The sequence below is a fragment of the Cibotium barometz genome, chromosome 31 (assembly GCF_041138505.1).
Source record: "Cibotium barometz isolate CiBa-2024 chromosome 31, ASM4113850v1, whole genome shotgun sequence".
Taxonomy (NCBI): domain Eukaryota; kingdom Viridiplantae; phylum Streptophyta; class Polypodiopsida; order Cyatheales; family Cibotiaceae; genus Cibotium; species Cibotium barometz.
In genome coordinates, this window is record NC_141076.1 from 19183 (window position 1) to 30000 (window position 10818).

Consider the following 10818-nt stretch of genomic DNA (forward strand, 5'->3'; position numbering starts at 1 on the left):
CAAGCGTGAAAGGAAAATCGCTGCTTTAATTGCAATGAAGTAGGACACACGAAGGCTGAGTGTCCAAAGCCTAAAGCGAGCACGAGTGGCAAGGAGCCCAAAAAAGATGGTAAATCTTCTAGGCAGTTGCATACAGTGCAGAGACTCCCTCTCAGTTCCGCAGAGTTCAGAGAGGTGACAGCGTGTCATTGTGATGAGCATCACGCTTGTTTAGTGACACCAGCGATGTGGCAGCCTACTGTAGGTCCGCATGACATGGTGCGCATGTATGGCACCATAGGTGGCCGTAGAGTCACAGTTTTTATTGATGATGGAGCTAGCCACAACTTCTTGAACTACTCGTTAGTCAAGAAGCTGGGATTGACTGAGACCCGGAGTGATCATGAGTATACTGTTGGCCTAGCCAACGGATATGACAAAACGGTATGGAATACCGTAGTATTGGGGGTCCCATTATCTATGCAGGACTACGAGGCTCCGCTTGACTTTCAGGTCATGCACTTAGCCAGAGCAGACGTATATCTAGGCAGGGAGTGGCTGTATGGCTTGGGCCCTAGTCTAGCTCGGAATTCATTAGGAAATTTTTGAGCTCATTTTGGGGCCCTATAAGGAAGTTTGACCAGAATATTCCCTCCAAAAAGGGGCACTGGATAAAATTTTTGCAAACGAACTCCAAATTTGTCGGACCTCACATATTTAGATTCTACTCTTCAAAAGCTATCCATTGATATATAACACGATAGGGTTCAGAGAAGGGACAAGATAGATACCTAGAAGATTCCTTTTTGCCTAAGAATCTTCTACGTTACGTAGAAGATTCCTAGGCAAAAAGGAATCTTCTAGGTATCTATCTTGTCCCTTCTCTGAACGTAGAAGATTCCTAGGCAAAAAAGAATCTTCTAGGTATCTATCTACGTAACGTAGAAGATTCCTAGGCAAAAAGAAATCTTCTAGGTATCTATCTTGTCCCTTCTCTGAACCCTATCGTGTTATATATCAATGGATAGCTTTTGAAGAGTAGAATCTAAATATGTGAGGTCCGACAAATTTGGAGTTCGTTTGCAAAAATTTTATCCAGTGCCCCCTTTTTGGAGGGAATATTCCGGTCAAACTTCCTTACAGGGCCCCAAAATGAGCTCAAAAATTTCCTAATGACTTACATAATACGCTATGTTTTGAGCATGGAGGTAGAGTCATCACCCTGCAGGGTGACCGTACTATCCCTGCCACACCACTTATTTCCTCCATGGAGCTGTGTACAGTGGTCCGTAGAGACCAGATAGCAGAGGTATATGCTTGTTACCCTCTTTTGAATTCTGTTTCCGTAGATGAAACGATAAATGACGTTTGCGTAGACAAACAAGAAAAACAAAATAACCTTGGACGAGACCCACTGTTTGAAAACCCTGTTTGGCATGCATGTGATTCAAACAAGAAAAAATCCAAGGTGAATGAGACATTAAAGAAAAAGTACGTAGATACTTTAACGAATTTATTAGAGGAATTTCAGGATGTTTTTCCTGATGATTTACCAGATGGTTTACCACCATCTAGAGAAGTAGACCATGGCATCGAAGTTATGCCAGGATCAAAACCTATAAGCAAACCTGCTTATAGATTAAGCCACTCCGAGGCACAGGAGGTGGAAAAACAATTAACGGAATATTTGAACAAAGGCTTTATTTGGCCTAGTTCAAGTCCGTGGGCATCGCCTATTCTTCTGGTAAAGAAGAAAGACGGATCTATGCGGATGTGCATAGACTATAGGGCTCTTAATCAGATAACGATTAAGAACAAGTATCCGATGCCACGCATGGATGAGTTGTTTGATCAACTCTATGGATCGAGATACTTCACAAAAATAGACCTGAGATCTGGGTATCATCAGGTTAGAATTAAACAAGAAGATGTTGCGAAGACAGCATTTAGGACCCGTTTCGGGCATTTTGAGTTTTTGGTTATGCCATGCTAACCAATGCTCCAGCGACGTTTATGACGCTAATGGACAGTATTTTACGTCCATATCTGGGAAAATTCGTAGTAGTTTTCCTAGATGATATTCTTGTGTACAGTAAGACACAGAAAGAACACATAGAGCATTTGCGTCTAGTGTTCGAGTTGTTGCGAGAGCACAAATTATTTGCGAAGAAAAGCAAATGTGAATTTTTTGAAACAGAAATTCACTACCTTGGCCATATTATATCCGCCGATGGTATACGGATGGAGCCAGAAAAAGTAGAGGCTATTCTTAAATGGCCAGCGCCGAAGAATCTCGAGGAACTGCAGATTTTTCTTGGCATGTCGGGGTTCTACCGACAGTATGTGAAGGACTACGCGAAGATCGCAGTCCCGTTGACTGACCAGTTACGGTCAAAAACAAAAAACATTAGTTGGGGGGACGCCCAACATAAGAGCTTTGACAAGCTCAAGGTGACCGTAGCAGCTGCACCTGTTTTAACAATTGTCGATCCAAATGAGCCATTTGTTTTGGAAACAAACGCCATTGGGGCCGTACTTATGCAAAGGGGACGCCCGATTGCATTTGAGAGTAAAAAGTTAGATCGTGCGCAGCGTAACTACTCGGCTTACGAGCGAGAGTTACTAGCGATAGTTCATGCACTGAAAAAGTGGAGACACTATTTATATGGTGCTAATTTTGAGGTCCGGACGGACCATGAAAGTCTGAAATGGCTTTCAAGTCAAAATGAACTGAAGGGTAAAAAAGCTCGGTGGGCGGAGATTCTACAGGAGTTTGACCTTCAGATACGTTACTAGAAAGGTAAGTATAACGTGGTGGCAGATGCACTTAGTCGCATGCCACAGATTAATGAACTTAGTTTCACAGTCTTCAAGAATGATTTCTTGGAGTCCCTACGTGGTTTATGTGAGCACGATCCATCTTTTACAGAGGTCTGGCGCGCTGTACGCGTACGCACTTCTTCACAGACGCGACCACCTCCCTCGTTGGCACGTATTGCTAGTTCGGAGAGACTGGCCGAAGGTGCAACGAGAAGGGAAGCGAGAGTTAGTCCGGAGAGACTAGCCGTGTCTTCTGGGTATAGTTTGGAACCGGAGAGTTCTGACGTAGGCCCTTCATCACCTTTGACTGCCACGGCTTCAAAGGAGAATGATAAACTTCGTCGGGGGGAGAAATATGCTAATTACTCCATTGACGACGGGTACTTACTCTACAAGGGTAGAATATGTGTACCAACTATTGGTGACTTTCGGGCCCATATTCTTAAAGAAAATCATGATAGTCCAAGTGCGGGTCATCCTGGGATTCAGAAAACCTATGCACTAGTAAAAAGACAGTTTTATTGGCCTAGTTTGTTTAAGGACGTCCAGACTTATGTGCTGAAATGCAATAAGTGCTAGGTCAATAAACATGAATGTCTTAAGGTTGGAGGACTACTCCATCCGTTGGATATTCCTCAAGGGAAATGGGAAAGCATTTCCATGGATTTCATTACCAGTTTACCCAAGACGAGTCGAGGGAATGACTCGGTGTGGGTGGTAGTGGACAGGTTAACTAAAATGGCAAAGTTTATTGCCACGAAGAAAACTATTAAAACACCAGAGTTGGTAAAACTTTTATTGAACATCTCTACAAGCTATATGGCCTACCCGCAGATATAGTGTCGGATAGAGATAGAAAGTTCAACAGTCATTTTTGGAGGGAAGTCTTCAAAAAGTTGGATACTACTCTGAGTATGAGTACGGCAGATCATCCGGAGTCTGATGGTCAAACTGAAAGAGTTAACCAAATTCTAGAGGATATGTTGCGTTCTTATGTTAGTAAGAAGCGATCTAATTGGGAAGAGTACTTGCCCTTATTGGAGTTTGCATATAACAGCTCCAAACACTCAGCGACTGGATTTACACCATTCATGTTAATGTATGGATTCCAGTCGAGATCTCCAATGACTGTAGGCCTAGAAAAGGAGAAGATTCAATCTGTCAAGGATTTCCTTGAAGATATGAATGATATGCTCAGAGCCGCACGTGAGAGCATTCATAGCGCCCAGGATCGTGCTAAAACTTATGCGGATAAAGGACGAAGAAAGGTGACCTTTGCAGAAGGTGACTTTGTATTCCTCAAGGTTCCTGCACAGTCAGAAACCATGAAAACGAGAAAGTGGAATAAAATTTCTCTGAGATATTGTGGTCCTTTTAAAATCCTTAAGAAGATTGGGGACGTAGCATATAAACTTGAGTTACCGAAGAGTTCTCAAGTCCATCCTGTCTTCCATGTCAGTAAACTGAAGAAATCAGTTCACGGGTTAGAGAACGCAGTTTCTCCAGAGATTTTGGTGGACTTGATAGAGCCACCAAAGATACCACATGAACCTGAAAGGATTCTACAGTATCGTGATAGACAGACCCGACATAAAGTGTACTAGGAGGTACTTGTTAAATGGACAAATAGGGATGAGGAGGTAGCTACCTGGGAACGCCGTAGTGCAATTTCCAAAAGGTTTTCCCAGTTTGTTTTCGAGGACGAAAACTCTTCTTAAGGGGGGGGTAATGTCACGTAGGCTGTAATGCCTGTGACCGGCAGACCGGATGGCCATATCCGGGGTTCAGTGGGAGAGGACGCCCATGCGGAGTCATGGGCGGCCAGGCTAGTGTGGACGGCAGGCCACACACTATATAGCCTGGGGGATGAGGGGCAATCCTCATTCTTCCTCTATGGCTGGGTGGTGAGCCAAAGGTAACAAATATTCACAAAAGTAAAAAGAGAAAGAGTAAAAAAATAGGAGTACAAAGAGATAGTAGAAAACTTTTGTAAGTTTTGCATTACCTTTCTCTTTCTTTGACTTTTTCTTGAAACCTCATTCGTATACTTAGCCAAATTCAACATTGGATCCTACAAGTACAATAAAATATTAGAAGAAATATTGACAACTTATCACATATACAAAGAAAAACTCAACCAAACCTTGTCTTCACTTATCATATATACTCTCGCTTCTTGATTTCTTATGGCTCTCACTCTTTTTGATGTGTCATGATGTAGTAGCTTAGTAAAGGAATAATTATTCTCCTCCATTGTTGTATTATAAGAATCCTGGTTTATAAGATGTTATCAAAATCACATAGAATTCAAAAAATAGTAGTCTTAAAATCAAATCTTTATGTGGACTAAGAGAATACACCTCATCGGATATATAATCTTACAACCCTTCAAACCTCTTTGTCCCGAATATAAAGTTATCCATCTATATAGAAGAGCATACGTTTAATACAAAACCAAAAGAAATTCTACTTAGAATAAAATCAATTATACATCTATATAGAAGAGGATACGTTTAATACAAAACCAAAAGAAATCCTACTTAGAATAAAATCAATTATATAATACACTTACATTCTCTATAGGTTGATCATTTTTTATCGCATCAATGTAAGGAGAGCTAGCTTGAATCTCAAAGTTTGTCTATAAAGTTCACATTAGTAACAAAATCTTTTAAACAAAACGTTCAAAACATGTAACATTGCATAAGTTACTATGCGTGATTCAAAGAAAAAACCATTATACATTCTCCTTATGATACATCTTTCTAGCTCTTACCTCTTCATAAGAATGATTATATGCTTGAAGATTGAGTGTTGGCTTTAAGACCATGACATGTAAAATAACATAAAATTAAAACTAGAACCACATAAATATAGAATATAAACATACCCATGTAAAAAAGTTGCTTACATAGGAAAAGAAAATATCAAGTTTAGTTCTTTTACCTCTTCATTAGAATTAATATTTCCTTGAGGAGTCAATGCAAGCTCCAAGACCTATGAATTTAGACCAAATAAAAAAAGTGATGAACTATGTATTAAGCTTCTTAAATCACACACACACACACACACACACACACATAGAGTTGAAGCATACAATTTATGGTTAAAAAAACTATAAAATATACTTACATGAAGTTATGAGCTAGCATCCATGTCATTACTTGCTTCATCTATGGATTGAGTCATCCCTTGTGCTTTTAATGTATCCTTCTATCAAACACAAAATGTCAAATGCATTAGATTAGTTTTAAAATTATTAATCCAATTATTAGTTTCTAAAAAAACATTCATAAGCATAAACATTAACACTTACATTGTCCTTCATACTCTTCTGCTTATTGTACTTTCTATTTGCTTGTCTACCTGAGACCCACCATCTATAGATATCTTCCTCCAACCAAACATATTCAGCTCCAATGAACTTTAGAGTTGCAATCTCATGATGATGCTCACAAATAATTCTCCAATGAACTTTAGAGTTGCAATCTCATGATGATGCTCACAAATAATTCTCTTGATCTTTTCTTGTGCCTCTTTGTTATGGCGAAGATCTTTAGGAGTCTCAACTCCATTAAACCACCTTCGTACAAGGCGGTAGTTGCCAAGCAAAATGGCATGTTGATCCTTGAAGCATTTCTCTAATAATTCTTTCCCATAGAGCTTGTTTTGGTCTCTACTCACCAATCTAGGTGCTCGAAACACCTCATCATATGTAGGTGTAGGACTAACACCTGCTAAGACTTGTTGGCCAAGAGGGTGTGAAAAAGGACGTTCCTTATCTTTAATCTCCCCATTGCCTGCATAACCATGTGACATAGAAAACAATTTGCATAACATCCATAAATCAATTTGTATATATATATATATATATATACATATATATATGTGTATGTATATATATATATAATATATATACATATATATATATACATATGTACATGTGTATGTATATATATATATAATATATACATATGTATATATATATATATATTATATATTAAGAAATTTAATTAAATTAAAAAAATTAATGTACAAGGTACGTACCTGCAGGCGCAGCGTTGCAGTAGTTGATGCTGGCAGGACCTCCCAGCGGTAGGGCGGCAGCTCGAGCTGGGTCGTTAGAGTCCTGGCGTTGCAGCTGCAGTTGCTCGAGCTAGGTATTGGGCGGCCACAGCTGCTTGCGCCCAGCTAGGCGGCGCAGACGCGGGAGAGCCAAGTGCGATGGAGGCTTGTACGCAAGTGGAAGGTGGAGAGCATCATTCCACACGACGGGAGGCACATAAGGGTGCTTATGGGGCTTGGAGGGAGTAAGAAGACGGCTGGCTGAGATTCCGTGGAGGAAATGGGACGTAGCTCGTCGACACGTGCAACACGAGCGCGGTACTGCAGCAGCTCCTGTAGGTCCTCGCTACAAACAGGTTCCAACGCGCACAAATTAGCCATAATTAAAATGGAAGAGATCAGCCCCCTTGAAATCAATTCAGAGTACATAACCCCCTACCTCAGCTGCACTTCTGGTCTGTTCTTGAATCCGTCGCAAATTTTCGGGCGATGTTGGACAATATTAATGAGCGCGTCCTCGACCGAGCAGCGCAGCTGATGCTAGCAGGTAGTCGACACGAATGCGCGCCGTACAGCTGAAGTCGAGGTGCTGATCGAAATGGAGCAGCTACAAGTAGTCGAGGCGGTGGGAGCAGCTGATGAGCTGCAGCGGTCAGAGGGCACAATTTGGGCGCCGAGCTGATCTCTACAAAAAATTTAAGAGAGCGGTTATAGCTATAACGGGCGGGAACTAGTATTATATATATTATATTATATTAGCTGAAACGATCGGGAATAGTATGTATGTATATTATATTATTATATAATATATATAGTATATATATAACATACTATATGTAACGGGCGAGAATTAGTTATACATATTATATATAATATATAATATATAATATAGATTATATATTAATATATATAATATATAACATATAATATAGACTATATATTATATATTATATATTCAAGATTATATATTATATAATATACATTATATTATTTATATATATATATAATATTGTAAATATATATTATATATTATATATATTATATATTATATTATATTATAATATACATACATATACATATGTATATATTATATATACGTATATATACATATATATTATAATATATATGTATATATATTATATACATATGTATATAACACACATATATATATATATGTGTGTGTATAATATATATATATATATATTATATGTATATATTATATATATATCTATATATATATGTATATATATGTTCTTTTCATACATTCACCATTTAGTATTTTTCTTTAAACTCATAGATTTTTTAGTGTGAAAATTCAAAGATTAATTTCTAAAATCTCGTCATCTTTGGTGACCTTAGCTTTGATCATCTCAAGATGTTATAAGCACTTAGGACTAAGCTAGGACCCTATTCTCAAAGTCATCTTAGGTCTTAAATCATAATCATCTCTAGTAATCTCTTTGTTGTCTCATTCGAACCAATAAAAGCTCACATGATCTTAGCTTTGATCATCTTAGGATTTTATAAGCACTTAGGGCCAAGCTAGGTCCTTATTCTTAAAGCCATCTTAGGTCTTAGATCATGATCATCTCTAGTAATATCTTTGTTATCTTGCTCGAACCAATAACATCTCACATGACCTAAGCTTTGATCATCTCGAGATTTTATAAACACTTAGGGCCAATCTAGGTCCTTATTCTTAAAGACATCTTAGGTCTTAGTTCACAATCATCTCTAGTAATCTCATTGTTGTCTCGCTCGAGCCAATAAGAGCTCCTACTATATGACCTTACCTACGATCTTTACGGTTGAATTCAAAGATGGATTTCATTGTGGTGAGATGAAGACAAGGGCTTTGATGGGTGCAAGTAGTGTAGAAGAGGGTGAGTGGTGATATGGGGATGCCAAAGAGTTTGGATGGGCCATCATCAATGGCTAATCATGGCTATAGCTCACGCACGTGAAGGGATGTGTGCACGTGATGATATTTCAAGCATCATCCATCTCGGTGCCTATATGTGAAGCTTTCGGTTTCCTACAGTTGAAGCTCTCTCTTAATTGTAAGTAAAGCTTTGTGGATCACATATATGTGTCTCTTGATGTTGATGGTGAGCACAACAGCCTATATTATATCTAGATGTTAAGACCTTTATGGTATTTGTATTTGGTTCTTTGGTATCAAAGGGTCCTTTTTTTGTGTGTTGTTTATATGGAAGATGAGTGAATTCGATGATGGCCTTACCTCAAGCCGATGCTAAGAGTGATATTGATATAACAGCCTGTATTATATCTAGATGTTCAGACCTTTATGGTCTTTGTATTTGGTTCTTTGGTCTCAAAGGGTCCTTTTTTTGTGTGTTGTTTATATGGAAGATGAGTGAATTCGATGATGGCCTTACCTCTAGCCTATTCTAAGAGTGATATTGATACACCACCATATATGTTAGTGGAGGTGTAAAACAAAATAAAGGAGTAAAAAGTGTTGTAATTAAAGATAATAAAATTTAAATATAGCTCATATTATATAATTCATATAGCTCACAAGATAGATTATCAAATTGATATTGGAGCATACTATTGATCTTTTTGGAAGCTATAAGTATGATAGCTCATAAGAGCTCTATATATAACTAGTCTTATGAAATCTTCCAATCCCTAAATATTAGATCAAAAGAGGTAATGTTTTAGGTATGATCATACAATATTTTAATATTAATCATCTTAGGCCTTAAATCATGAGCCTAATAGATAATCTTACATTGATATGATTAGAATTCTAGAATATGAATATGTTGATTGTTTGAACCACTCAAATCAAATGATAAATTCAACTTGTGACCATGGCCATCAAAACACTTGGTGATATTTCATTCATGTGGAGTCTATTTAACATTTGCATCAACAGACTCTGCAAACTCAGCCCATGCAACCCTATACTTTCCTATGTCAATAGTAGTAAAGGGGGCTGTTGTGCTATTCTCATAAACAAAACCATGAGCGAAGGAAATCAAAAGCTCGTGATTGATGGGCTCTCGATGGTACACCGCCATAGAGAAATATTCACAAGTTCTATCTATATTTGGCAACCATGCCCTAAGTCTTGATTTAAAATAGATAAGGGAGATCCCAAGGAATCATAAGAACAAAGCTTTTAGAAAAAACAATGGAGTGTTTCCAATAGATTAGAAATCGTGAAAGACTATGATAGCAAGATATTAAAGAAGAAACCTAGTCATTTCTTGTGACCTTAGCTTTTATCATCTCAAGATTCTATAAGTGAAAGGACCAAGATAAGTTCTATGAGCTCTTCTCAACCCTTATGTGATCTTATAAGCTCGTAGGAAGTCTTATGGGTCTTATGATCTCATTCAATCTCTGACAAGATTTTTTGAAATTATATTAGCTCTTACATGAATTATATGAGCTCTTACATAAATTATGAGATCTTACATTAATTATGAGATCTTAAGAAATATTATGAGCTCGTGTATGGTCTTATGAGATCTTGAGAGCTTCTACCATACACTATGTAGTCATAAAAGCTAATCTAGACATTAAAGGATGATCACATTGATCTAGGAAATTTCATGACCTCATATATGGTCTTATGAGATCTTAAGAGCTTCTACCATACACTATGTGGTCATAAAATCCAAGCTTAAACATTATATGGTGATCACATTAATCTAAATTGTATACATGCAAGCAAAATCATGGTAAAGATTACCACCTCAACATGGAAAGGGAGAAGCATAGTTGCAAATATATATTAAATTTAAAGAACTCTTATGAGCATAAAGTAACTCTTTTGTTCATTTTTACTTCTTAAATGATTCCTAGTCGTGCAAGAAAAATCATGTTTATGACTACCGCCTTAATATGGAAAGGAAGAAGCATAATGGCAAATGTATATTAAGCTTAAAGAACTCTTATGAGCATAAAGCAACTCTTCTG